Source organism: Phyllobates terribilis, unplaced genomic scaffold (assembly GCF_046119375.1).
Source record: "Phyllobates terribilis strain yellow unplaced genomic scaffold, ASM4611937v1 Scaffold_11__3_contigs__length_659146591, whole genome shotgun sequence".
Taxonomy (NCBI): Eukaryota; Metazoa; Chordata; class Amphibia; order Anura; family Dendrobatidae; genus Phyllobates; species Phyllobates terribilis.
This window is the reverse complement of record NW_027362771.1, coordinates 173,051,715-173,066,384: the sequence shown is the minus strand read 5'-3', so window position 1 is coordinate 173,066,384 and position 14,670 is coordinate 173,051,715.

The following is a 14,670-nucleotide window of genomic DNA, read 5'->3' as shown; positions in this document are numbered from 1 at the left end:
TAGTGAATCTCACAGTTCCAACTTGCCAACCGTGGGACCGTCAAGTGTTCAGCACTCAAACCATAACAGAACCACAGTATCTGCTGGTAACATCAATTTTGCGCAATCATTTCACCACTTTTTTAGCCCATCCTTTGCAAGGCCACAGGAGACAAGAAGTCTGACACATAGTCAACGCCTAGAGACGATGGTACAGGAGTATCTCCAAGTAAACATTGAAGCCATGACTGTGTCACTGGACCCTTGCTCTTTTTGGGCTTCCAATCGGGATAAATGGCCGGAGCTAGCCACTTAAGCCTTGGAGATCTTGTCATGCCCCGCAGCCAGCGTTCTGTCTGAACGTGTGTTCAGCGCTGCTGGTGGTGTGCTGACATATAAGCGCACGCGGCTCTCCACTGATAATGTAGACAGACTCACGTTCATAAAGATGAACAAATCATGGATCCGAAACGACTTTTCTACCCCTGTGTCATCCTGGGGAGAGTTAAAGATGGATGATTGGTTAAAATCACCCTACCAACCGTTTTAAGCTTTCAAATTACTAATCATGTTTATCAGTATCTTGGCTGGAAAATAATTTGGGCTTTGTAGCAGTGTGCAGCACTGATCCTATTAGGCCATCTATACTAAGCTCCACCAGATTTAAAATTAATAATAATTTTTAGCTGCATCTAGCTCGGAAAATAATTTTGGGGCTCCGAGATGCGCAAGACACATAAGTGCCTTCTTGCTGCACTACCTGCAACATGACCCTCATATTGTCAGAATTCAAAGTAATCATGACTACTGGGTTGCCACACTCTTAGATCCGCCAAACTTTTCGATCAACCTTTTCATTTTAATAAAGACCAAAAAAATGGTCACTTTTGAAATTATAAGCATTAGCAGGTTATTAGAAACTGAAATCAAACAGTTTTCAACTCAAAACTTTTTTCTAGGTGATGTTACATTTTCACATAGGGACCCCTTGTTCGAAAGGAGCTTCTGAACTCTCTCGTCCATTGAATTTGTCAGGTTTTGGATGGTTTCTGCTTCAATTGTTTTGCATGAGGACAGAATACCCTCCCAGAGTTGTTGCTTAGATGTGAACTGCCTCCCGCCATCATAGACACTCCTTTTGATGATGCTCCAGAGGTTCTGAATGGGGTAGAGGTCAGGGGAGCATGGGGTCACACCATAAGTTTGTCCCCTTTTATGCCCATATCAGCCAGAGATGCAGATGTTTTATGTGCAGCATGAGATGGTGCATTATCATGCAAAAAAATGATCTTGCTGTGAAATACACGGTTCTTCTTCTTGAACCATGGCAGGAAGTGCTGTTTGAGAAAATCCACATACATTATGGAGTTCGTCTTTAGCGCCTTCAGGGATCGTAAAGGGGCCGACAATCTCTCTCCCCATGATTCCAGCCCAAAACATTACTCCACCTCCTCCTTGTTGGCGCTGTAGCCGTGTTTGCGTGGGGTGTCCATCAACCAGCCATCCTCCACTCCATCCATCTGGACCATCGAGCGCTGCACGGCACTCATCCGTGAACAAAACAGTTTTGAAATCAGTCTTCATGTAATGTTTGGCCCACTGGAGCCGTTTCTGCTTGTGTGAAGTGGATAGAGGAGGTCGACAGGATGGCGTATGCACAGCTGCAAACCTCTGAAGGACCCTGCATCTTGTTGTTCTGGGGATGTTGGAGGCACCAGCAGCATCAAAAACTTGTCTGCTGCTATGACAAGGCTTTTTTGCCGCTGCTCTTTTAACCTGACGTAATTGCCTGTAGGAAAGAGTCCTCAATTTGCCCTTATCAGCACGCACACGTGTGTACTGTGAATCAGCTACATACTTCTTGATTGCCAAGACACTTCATCCTGATCATCGCACAATGTTGATTGTAGTCATGCCTTGACCTAAACACTCCACAATTTGTTGCTTCTCAGCAGCCGACACATCCTTTTTTTTTCCCATTTTGGCAGAAAATGTAGGCTGCTTAATAATGTGAGACAGCCTTCTTAAGTAGTCTTGCCTTTCATTGGACACACCTGCCAAACTAATTAGCACAGGTGTCTGCAATTGCTTACAGTGATATAAAGAGCCCTGACACAAATCACCATCAATGAGTTTAACTGACAAACAAACAAATTCTTCCCTTATCACTCCTAAACACTTTATGCATAATAATTTGGAACACAGTGTACATGTGCTTTTCCACAAAACACCAGTGGTTCACGTAGTGAATCTTACAGTTCTAACTTGCCAACCGTGGTCTGTATGGAGTTGTTCAATAAAGGGCCCAAAATTAAGATAACATAGATGGGAGAGGTCTCTATGAATAGGAATTCCTAAGTATTTGATACCCTGTGAGGGCCAGGCAAAGGGAAAGTTGGACTGGATGGAATCCTATATGGATTTGGGGAGGGAGACATCGAGGGCCTCAGACTTCGCTGCATTGATTTTAAAATTTGACCATGTAACAAAGTGATCTATTTCAGCCATAACAGCATGGATGGATATATGTGATTGAGTGATATATACTAGGACATCATCTGCAAATAGAGAGCACTTGTACTCGGTGCCTCCCACCTCAATCCGCCTAATATTGGGGTTATGGCGAATTGATGAGAGCAGGTGCTCCGTCACTAGGATGTATAAGAGAGGGGACAGAGAACATCCCTGCCTTGTCCCATTGGTGATTGTGAAAGGTGATGAAAATGTTCTGACGCGCCCCCTGGGCCTTGGGACACCCGGAGCCGGACCCTTTTTGGTGGATGTTGGTGGTTGTAGTCTCCGTGGTGGCGACCCGGTTCCGTGGCTCAGGGCGGTCAAACCAGTGGCGGAACTATTTATGTGGTTTTGATGTTTAAATGTCCGACTACGCCACCCGTGGATTGCGGTCAGAGTGAACCGCCGCTCCAGGGCAGACCGCTGAGGCTGGTGTTGTGGGTGCATCAGAGCGTAGCATAACTCCCCACGGGAGGAGTATAGCCTCAGGGCAGTGCATGCGGAGGATGGGGGTGATGGTGCAGGGCAGCAGCAGTAACGACACGGAGTCAGTGATGCAGTCCAGGGCCTTTACTCACAGTTCTTATTATCCAGACCACGTCTGCAGGTAACGGCTGCCCACGTCGTACTGTGCTCACCAGGTGAGGGGCTCAGACAACTCCCAGATAACTTTGGAGCGCTTCACAGGACCCCCTTTGTGTGTCCTTTGTCTGGCCTTTCTTACCAACCCTTCTGTCCGGCTGCCTCGGGCCTCCTCTTGGTAAACTTGGCGCCAGATTCCCTCACCCTATGTGGTGCCTTCCTAGCGGGTGTAGCGAGGGGCTGCGCCACATAAATTGTCACAGCCTCCGGTTTCTAGCTGAGGGTCGTTTCCTGCCTCCACTAGTTTCGGGGACCGGTCTCCCCCTTTGGCCTGACCCCTCAACGCAGGTGGATTCGGGCGTGCGGTGGCGACTCGCTCGTCTGCACCCCTGGGATCCCTTCATTCCTCGTTCCTGGAGCCTTCTCCGCTCCTCTTCTTTCCTTCTCCCTCTTCCAGGCCTGGGCCTCTGTTACTAAGCCCGCCTCCGGAGCAGAGCTCATGCAGAGCCCCTGCTCCCTGCCCCTTCTGCTCAGACTTCTCTGCACTGAACTAAGATGGTGCCCACCTTTTATACTCCCTTCTCAATCCACCCAGGAACTGCTTCCTCCCTGCTCCTGCACTACAGGGTTCCCCTTCCTCAGTGTTCCCTCCCCCCACTCCAGCCAGGGACAGGGACTGTCGTGCCCATCTCAGGGGCTTATTGGTCGCTCTGCCCCACGGCAATGTGGTGTAATGCATGCAGGTGTCGGGTCCTGATCCACACTCCATCCTTACCTGAGAGTGAGATATCACACCTCTGGGTGAGGTGCAATACCTCTGTAGCAACTGAGCCCTCAGGGTAATACAGTTCCATTTATCTTCAGCCTAGGTGACGTATTGCGATACAGGGATGTGATTTTGGCTATAAAAGGGTCCCCTAGACCCCTACCCCAAGCTTTTTAAGAGAATCATATATGGCGTGCCAGGAGACTCTATGGAATGCTTTCTCAGCATCCAACGAGAGTATCTAATTACAAATTTTTAACTGCATCTAGCCCAGGAAATACTTTGTGCCTAGTAGCAGTGTCTGCTAGTCAGCGGATTATCCCGGCTGTTAAGCAAGCTACACCACCTGTAGTTTTGACACTTAATTTATTCAAAGGAAATGCTTCGGGACCACGGAATACTCAGTGAAGAGCATAAGGAGGCACCCCAAGGCATAGGGGCTGGGACTGGCAGTAGGATGCCTTGCGGTGGACAGCCGAGCTCGATCCTTATAAAAGCTTTTTAACTGCAGCAGCTTTAGTGGACGCTACTGGAGCTGGAATTACGCGGCTGCTGGCATGAGACTTGCCCTCCAATAGATCCTTGTAAATGGATTTAAAGTGTATTCATTCAAATTAGAGAGACAATTTAAATTAAAAAGCTTAGAGCTGCCTCCACCACAGGGGGGCTCGCTCGACCCACCAGCGGACAGGCACCAGTATTGGGAGAGGGGGGCTGGCCGTCAGGGTTCACCGCGGCTCTGGCACAAACCCGGCGACACGGAGGTGGCACGGGCAGGGGTGGATTGAACGTGTCGGCTTCTCACTTTTTGGATTTTAGAAGGGCATGACATGCCTATATCTGTGTCTCCCCCTCCTTTTGCTCCTCCACATCTTTTCTTTTCGCATGACTATATGTACTTGTCACATTTCCATGTGTTAGTTGTGTCTTCAGAGCAGTTTGTCAGCTTTTGGACACCTTTGAAGGTGTTTTCTATGTGTTTCTATGTGTTTTTGTTTGCCTGCCATTGGTTTTAACGGTGTTCGACGAACAGCTCGACGAACAGTTCGGCGAACACACGGGTGTTCGACGAAGAGCTCGACGAACAGTTCGGCGAACACACGGGTGTTCGACGAACCGAACCGAACTCGAACACTACGGGGGTGGCTCAACACTAGACACGAGCAGTGAGTACCCGAGCATTCTAGTGCTGGCTCATCACTAATTATTATACATTGTATAGGGAGGGGGTCTGAACCAGGGCCATCAGAGATCACTGGTTCCCAGTAGAGCACAGCTTGTATGGCAGAGATATTTTCCATCTCAAGTCACTGGGTAAGTCTGTCTATCCTGTAAAGTGTAAGCTCTGTAAGCTCTTATGGTTAAGAGTAGTGTTGAGCCACCCCCGTAGTGTTCGGGTTCGGTTCGTCGAACACCGGGATGTTCGAGGAACTGTTCGTCGAACACCTTAGAACACCATCGAACACCGTTAAAACCAATGGCAGGCAAACAAAAACACATAGAAACACATAGAAAACACCTTCAAAGGTGTCCAAAAGCTGACAAACAGCTCAGAAGACACTCTCTTTAAAAAAGCCGGCCGGCAATTCAGCAGCGGCATACACCGGTACCCGACAATTTAGACAAGAAGGAATAGAGCATCACACATAGATTAGATAGATAGAAACATGTCAGTCACATATATATGAAATACAGTGACAGTGTTGGTTACTGAACTTGTCATTTAGTGTAAAGGATTTATTAAAAAAAATATTAGTGTTTTCATGCACCGTCTCTTTAAAAAAGCCGGCCGGCAATTCAACAGCGGTACCCGACAATTTCGAGTAGAAAGAATAGAGAATCACAAATAGATTAGATAGATAGAAACATGTCAGTCACATATATAAGAAGTACAGTGACAGTGTTGGTGACTGTACTTGTCATTTAATGTTAAAATAAAGGATTTATTAAAAAAAAATTGGCGTGGGGTTCCCCATAATTTTAGTCTCTAGCGGAGGTTAAGCAGACGGCTGGGGCAGATGTTTGAAGCCTGGGAAGGGGGTAATACCCATGGAGCTTCCCAGGCTACTAATATCAGCCCCCAGATGAATAACTAGCCTTTACTAGCTATTAAAATGGGGGACCCCCCAAAAAAAATGACGTGGGGTCCCCCCTATTTTAATAGCTAGCAAAGGCTAGGCAGACAGCTGGGGGCTGATATTAATAGCCCAGGAAGGGTGCCATGAATATTGGCCCCCTCCCAAGCTAGAAACACCAGCCGTCAGCCGCCCCAGAAATGGCGCATCCATAGGATGCGTCAATTCTGGCACTTAGACTCGCTCTTCCCACTGCCCTGTAGCGGTGGCAGTGGGGTAATAGGGTTGGGGTTGATGTCCGCTTATAATGCCAGCTGACATCAAGCCCAGGTTAGTAATGGAGAGGCGTCTATAAGACACCCCCATTACTAACCCCATAGTCAAAGTTAAAAGAAAACACAAACACCCAGAATAAAGTCCTTTAATTGAAATAAAGACACAATTCTTTATTGTTCTAAATTAAACCATACTTACCGTCTCGCCCATTCCAGCTGAAGCCAACGATCTCCTGCAATAAAAGTAAAATAATAAAGCAACATCATCCTTACCTTTCCATGGTTCCCAGGACAGCTTCAGCTCTGCTACATCGAGATGACAGGCTGGACCGCAGCAGAACGCTGTCATCCAGCCTGTCATCCCGCAGAGACTGAGAAGCGCAGGCATGCTTGCGCTCCTCAGTGTCTCGCTGTGACGGCATCCAGATGAGCCGATGTCATGTCCAATGAACTCGGCTCACCTCATGCACGTCACTGACAGCGTGGGAAAATTCTCCTGCACTCAGCGCTTCAGTGTGAGAATTCTCCCACGCTGTCAGTGACGTGCATGACGTGAGCTCATGTCCAATGAACTCAGCTCACTTCATGCACGTCACTGACAGCGAGGGAAAATTCTCCTGCACTCAGCGCTTCAGCGTGAAAATTTTCCCACGCTGTCAGTGACGTGCATGAGGTGAGTTCATGTCCAAAGATCTCAGCTCACCTCATGCACGTCACTGACAGCATGGGAAAATTCTCCTGCACCCAGCGCTTCAGTGTGAGAATTCTCCCACGCTGTCAGTGACGTTCATGAGGTGAGCCGAGTTCATTGGACATGAACTCTGCTCATCTGGATGCCGTCACAGCGAGACACTGAGGAGAGCAAGCATGCCTGCGCTTCTCAGTGTCTGCGGGATGACAGGCTGGATGGCAGCTATCTGCTGCGGTCCAGCCTGTCATCTCGATGTAGCAGAGCTGAAGCTGCGTGGGAACCATGGAAAGGTAAGGATAATGTTGCTTTATTATTTTACTTTTATTGCAGGAGATCGTTGGCTTAAGCTGGAATGGGCGTGATGGTGAGTATGGTTTAATTTAGAACAATAAAAAATTTTGTGTTTATTTCAGTTAAAGGACTTTATTCTGGGTGTTGTGTTTTTTTTTAAATACTTTACTAGAAATTCATGGTGGTCATGTCTAATATTGGCGTGACCCCATGAATTTCGGGCTTAGGGCCAGCTGATAATACCAAGCTGGCCCTAACCCCTTTATTACACAGTGAGCCACCGCACCAGGGCCCTGGATGAGTTGGGTACAGCGCCAGAAGATGGCGCTTCTATGAACGCGCCATTTTCCGGGGTGGCTGCGGACTGCAATTTGCAGCGGGGGGGGCCCCAGAAAGCTTGGGCCTCCCTGCGCTGCAGATTCCAGCCCCCAACTGCCTAGTTGTACCTGGCTGGACACAAAAATAGGGCGAAGCCCCACGTATTTTTTTTTTAATTATTTCATGAAATTCATGAAATAATTAAGAAAAAAAGGCCTTCCCTATATTGTTGTGTCCGGCCAGGTACAAATAGTCAGCTGGTGGTTGGGGGCTGCCCGTTCATGCCTGCTGTACCCGGCTGGACTCAAATATAGTGCGAAGCCCCACGTCAATTTTTTTAAATTATTTCAGGAAATTCATGAAATAATTAAAAAAAAATTGACGTGGGGATTCGCACTATATTTGTGTCCAGCCAAGTACAACTAGGCAGCTGGGGGCTGGAATCCGCAGCGCAGGGAGGCCCAAGCTTTCTGGCCCCCCCCCGCTGCAAATTGCAGTCCGAAGCCACCCCAGAAAATGGCGCGTTCATAGAAGCGCCATCTTCTGGCGCTGTACCCAACTCATCCAGGGCCCTGGTGCAGTGGCTCAATGGGTAATAAAGGGGTTAGGGCCAGCTTAGCATTATCAGCTGGCCTTAAGCCCGAAATTCATGGGGTCACGCCAATATTAGACATGACCACCATGAATTTCTAGTAAAGTATTTTAAAAAAACACAACACCCAGAAAAAAGTCCTTGAATTGAAATAAACACACAATACTTTACTGTTCTAAATTAAACCATACTCACCATCACGCCCATTCCAGTTGAAGCCAACGATCTCCTGCAATAAAAGAAAAATAATAAAGCAACATCATCCTTACCGTTCCATGGTTCCCACGACAGCTTCAGCTCTGCTACATCGAGATGACAGGCTGGACTGCAGCAGAACGCTGCCATCCAGCCTGTCATCCCGCAGAGACTGAGAAGCGCAGGCATGCTTGCGCTCCTCAGTGTCTCGCTGTGACGGAATCCAGATGAGCCGAGGTCATGTCCAATGATCTCAGCTCACCTCATGTACATCACTGACAGTGTGGGAGAATTCTCCTGCACTCAGCGCTTCAGCGTGAGAATTTTCCCACGCTGTCAGTGACGTGCATGAGGTGAGCCGAGTTCATTGGACATGACCTCGACTCATCTGGATGCCGTCACAGCGAGACACTGAGGAGCGCAAGCATGCCTGCGCTTCTCAGTGTCTGCGGTATGACAGGCTGGATGGCAGCGTTCTGCTGCGGTCCTTCCTGTCATCTCGATGTAGCAGAGCTGAAGCTGTCCTGGGAACCATGGAAAGGTAAGGATGATGTTGCTTTATTATTTTACTTTTATTGCAGGAGATCGTTGGCTTCAGCTGGAATGGGCGTGACGGTAAGTATGGTTTAATTTAGAACAATAAAGAATTGTGTGTTTATTTCAATTAAAGGACTTTATTCTGGGTGTTTGTGTTTTTTTTAACTTTGACTATGGGGTTAGTAATGGGGGTGTCTTATAGATGCCTCTCCATTACTAACCTGGGCTTGATGTCAGCTGGCATTATAAGCTGACATCAACCCCAACCATATTACCCCACTGACACCGCTACAGGGCAGTGGGAAGAGCGAGGCTAAGTGCCAGAATTGGCGCATCCTATGGATGCTCCATTTCTGGGGCGGCTGACGGCTGGTGTTTCTAGCCTGGGAGGGGGCCAATATTCATGGCACCCTTACTGGGCTATTAATATCAGCCCCCAGCTGTCTGCCTAGCCTTTGCTAGCTATTAAAATAGGGGGGACCCCACATCATTTTTTTGGGGGGGTCCCCCATTTTAATAGCTAGTAAAGGCTAGGTATTCAGCGGGGGGCTGATATTAGTAGCCTGGGAAGCTCCGTGGGTATTACCCCCTTCCCAGGCTTCAAACATCTGCCCCAGCCGTCTGCTTAACCTCCGCTAGAGCCTAAAATTATGGGGAACCCCACGCCAATTTTTTTTTTAATAAATCCTTTATTTTAACACTAAATGACAAGTACAGTAATCAACAGTCACTGTACTTCTTATATATGTGACTGACATGTTTCTATCTATCTTATCTATGTGTGATTCTCTATTCCTTCTATTCTAAATTGTCGTGTACCGCTGCTGAATTGCCGGCCGGCTTTTTTAAAGAGACGGTGCATGAAAACACTTATTTTTTTAAATAAATCCTTTACACTAAATGACAAGTACAGTAAGCAACACTGTCACTGTACTTCATATATATGTGACTGACATGTTTCTATCTATCTAATCTATGTGTGATTCTCTATTCTTTCTATTCTAATTTGTCGGGTACCGGTGTAAGCCGCTGCTGAATTGCCGGCTTTTCATGTTTCACTGTGAGCACTGTTCCCATCGATTTGGGCAATCACTGTAATACCACAACCACCATGGCTGTGACATTACAGTGAGTGGCAGACAATCCCTGCATGATTGGTGCTCTATATAGCGCCAGACATGCAGGACACGCTATTGGTGCACGAACAGTTATCGAACATAACCTCGAACAGCCAAATTTTTTGCAAATTGTTTGGGTTCGTCGAACAACTCGAACACCGCCCAAAACAGCTCGAATTTGAGATTGGCGAACAGTTCTAGTCGAACACTGCTCATCTCTAGTTAAGAGTCCTCTTTTCCTTTCTCCTGTAGAGTTTTTAAGGTCAGCATGGTCCTCTCTTTCTTGTTAAAAAATTTGCCCACTATTCAAATTTTCCATGCTCTCCCAAAAATACATAAGCAGTTTTTTCCACCACCTCTCCAACCTATTATTTCAGGGATTGGATCATTGAATAAAGGCTTAAGCACCAGGGTAGATTAACATTTACTGCCCTTGATGTTGAGGGAGCCAAGTTTTCTTAAAGGTAGCTTTTCTCTCTTACAAACACAAACAAGTGTCGCAAGGCTTTAGTACATAATACTCACATGTGATATTGTGAATTTAAACTTACATTCCACATAACTTGACATTAAAAGCAGCTACACATTATTTGAATAACTATAGTTCATACAGAGCAAAATTAAAATAAATCATTTTGATTGATATAGATTAATTACTCAAACACAATTTGTTTTATGTTCAATCAGGAAGGGTTTTTTTAGGTCAAGGGAGCTCCGATGGGATTGCATTTTTTCCCTTTATTAGCCATTTTGTATTTTTATTTGGTGGAGGCAATGTCTTTTTTTTTTTTTCAGTCCAATACTATTTTCTCCACTAAAGTCTGTTGTGGTCACCATGTGGATGATGTACTAATCATCTGGTTTGGCAGCACTGCGACCATACCAGATTTTGTTCTTTATTTGAATCACAGTGATGTCAATTTGAGATTCACATTTTCAAATTCTAACGTTAGGATGGAAATTCTCAATATTTTAGTGACCGGTAATTCCATTTCCAAAAGGATTCATTGCTATCGTTTTTGGAAGCCTGACTATTGCCTGTGGCAATACTAGACCAAGTACAGACAGTTGCCATCCTGTTCACACCATTGATTCACTCCCCTATGGGGAATTCATCAGAGCTAAACATATTTGCTCTGATGAAAAAAATATTCTTAATGAATGCCAGATCATTAAGGACAGATTGAAAAACAGAGGCTACAAAAACAAAACTATCAACAAATCTTACAATGAAACGCAAAGGATAACTAGAGAAAATGGGTTATCCATTGATCAAAAACACAGACATGGGTCATAATAGGAATTCTTTCTCAACTAAAAAAAATAGTCACTTTTATTAACCCACACAGCCTCCAATTCAATAAGGTTAAAAATATAATGTATAGATAGATTCCAGTTTTACATCAAAATAATGTCTTTGATAAGATACTAGAGTATAGTTGTAGATTTCATGCAAGAAGGATTCGCTCTTTGGGCAACATGTTGTCTCCAAACATTTATGGGAACCGGGAACCATACGAATAATACCATCTCTGAAAGTTTTTTTTAAATGTGCTGGGAACAAGTGCAGTATGTGTCAATTTGTAAAAAAATAGATAATTTATTTTCAGATACTCTTTTATTAACTGCGACATTCATCATGTAATATACTGCATTAAATGCAATGTCTGCAATATGAAATATGACGGATACACTAGTTGCAAATAAAGAGTGAAAGGATAGCAGAACATCTTTAGAAAATGACTAGCAACAATAGAACTTACTCAGGTGTTGTGAAACTTTAAAAAGACATGATAATGGCTAGTATTTTGGCTTCAAAAGAGTAAAATCCACTGAAAAAGGAGGAAGTTGGCACAAATAAGCTTTTTTAGGGGAAGCCTTTTGGATTATTAGATTAATAAACAACCTAAAGGTATGAACTACAGGAATGTTACTATGTTTATTTATAAGATCAAAAATTTGTAGTAGAGTATGAATTTGTATATTAAGTATTATTGTATACTATTCATTATTTTGTGTTTGATATATATGTGTATGCGTTATTTTTTGCTTATTTGCATTTGATTGTGATCCGTGACGTAACCAGTGTCCGATGGGCCCTGGTGCAAAATTTGGACCTTGGCGCCCACCTGCATTTGGTTAGATGTATTGGCCCTTGTAGCATTCTAGATCCTATAAAAAACATATGTGTTTGCCACCTATTTAATTTTTTCCCTCATCCTAGCACCATCTTGTAATAATGATCCCTTCCTTGCTCCTTTCTATAATAATGTCCTCCATCCTGGCCCCTTCCTGTAATAATTTCCCCCATCCTTTAATAATGACACACATTCTTTCGAGTCTTTCTTGTTATAATGTACACATCCTGGACCTGGGCCCCCACCTGCATTTGGTCAGATGTATGGGCCCTTATAGCATTCTAGATCCTATAAAAACATATGTTTGTCCCCTTATGTAATAATGTCGCTCATCCTAGGACCATCAGGTAATAAAGTCCTCCATCTTGGTCCCTTTCTGTAATAATGTCCTCTATCCTGGCCCCTTCCTGTAGTAATGTCCCCAATTCCATGCCCCTTTTTATAATAATGTCCCCCATCCTGGGACCTTCCTGTAATAATGTCCCCCATTGTGTAATAATGTCATCTGTTCTCTTTCCAAACATATTTTAAAAAAGTAAACAATAATTTTTATCTTCCTTTTTTCCATGACAGCAGCAGCTTCTTTTATAAAAAGTGCATGTATTGGCCATGATAATTGGAAAATAGTTTTCAGTTTCCTGGGAAAGGACATGCAGAATTAGTTTTCTGCATGGTGCAGGTTCTAAAATTATCTTCTGATCACTGTAATATGTCAGAGAGGATGGTATTGTTTTCTAACTTTTGTATGCATACGTGATATGTAGCTATTTTGCAATTTCCTGTAAGATCAGATTTAGATGACTGTACTAAACCTTGGGCCAGCCACGTCCGCAAATTAAGGAAGTGACTAACTCCATGTGCAGGTCTTTGTGCTTGTCTGCATAGCAGATGAGTCCAGGAGTTGCCTGCTATATACATGACCTAATCTGGTCAATAAATCAGAACAAAGTAGAGCATGTTGCAATTTTTTCCCTGCATTGGTCTGTGTTGAAAGTTGAGCATGTAAACTGGTCCATTAGCTATAATGTGTCCATGTGTTCTCTGTGTGTGGCTTGTGGCACACATTGACAGCACATGTTTATATGAGTCACTAATCTAAAGTACCTACAGTGTACAAATACCTTGAAAAATTGTATTTGAATGAGCAAAATGAAACCGTTACAAATCTTGTAAGAATTTCATGTGTTGCTTTTACTCTATATTGCAAGTAGTTTAGTTTCTTTTATTTGCTGTATAGAGAGTTGTTACTTTAGAATTTTTTTTGCATTTTGCTGCATTCATTTTATCCACAGGTGAGCACCATTTTCAACTGTATCTGTGTCCACAAGGCACTGGTAATATGTGTCTAGCCAAAAATAACTTTCAGTTGTGATAGCCCGTTGAATTCTGAGGGCTTTAGCAGCTGGACTTGCTTCTACTTTGAAAAAGTTGTTTTTGTAAGTAAAAAAAAAAAAAAAAACCTTTAAAAAGATACAGTTTCTACTCACAACTAGTGTTGAGCCACCCCCGTAGTGTTCGGGTTCGGTTCGGTTCGTCGAACACCGGGATGTTCGAGGAACTGTTCGTCGAACTGTTCGTCGAACACCTTAGAACACCGTCGAACACCGTTAAAACCAATGGCAGGCAAACAAAAACACATAGGAACACATAGAAAACACCTTCAAAGGTGTCCAAAAGCTGACAAACTGCTCAGAAGACGCTTTCTTTAAAAAAGCCGGCCGGCAATTCAGCAGCGGCATACACCGGTACCCGACAATTTAGACATGAAGGAATAGAGCATCACACACAGATTAGATAGATAGAAACATGTCAGTCACATATACAGTCATATGAAAAAGTTTGGGCACCCCTATTAATCTTAAGCTTAATGTTTTATAAAAATTGGTGTTTTTGCAATTGCTATTTCAGTTTGATATATGTAATAACTGTTGGACACAGTAATGTTTCTGCCTTGAAATGAGGTTTATTGTGCTAACAGAAAATGTGCAATCTGCATTCAAACAAAATTTGACCTGTGCATAAGTATGGGCACCCTTATCATTTTCTTGTTTTAAATACTCCTGCCTACTTTTTACTGACTTACTAAAGCACTTTTTTTGGTTTTGTAACCTCATTGAGCTTTGAACTTTATAGCCAGGTGTATGCAATCATGAGAAAAGCTACTTAAAGTGGCCACTTGCAAGTTTTTCTCCTGTTTGAATCTCCTCTGAAGAGTGGCATCATGGGCTCCTCAAAACAACTGTCAAATGATCTGAAAACAAAGATTATTCAACATAGTTGTTCAGGGGAAGGATACAAAAAGCCGTCTCAGAGATTTAACCTGTCAGTTTCCACTGTGAGGAACATAGTAAGGAAATGGAAGAACATAGGGACAGTTCTTGTTAAGGCCAGAAGTGTCAGGACAAGAAAAACATCAGAAAGGCAGAGAAGAAGAATGGTGAGATCAGTCAAGGACAATCCTCAGACCACCTCCAGAGAGCTGCAGCATCAACTTGCTGCAGATGGTGTCACTGTGCATCGGTCAACTATACAACGCACTTTGCACAAGGAGAAGCTGTATGGGAGAGTGATGCGAAAGAAGCCGTTTCTGCAAGTACGC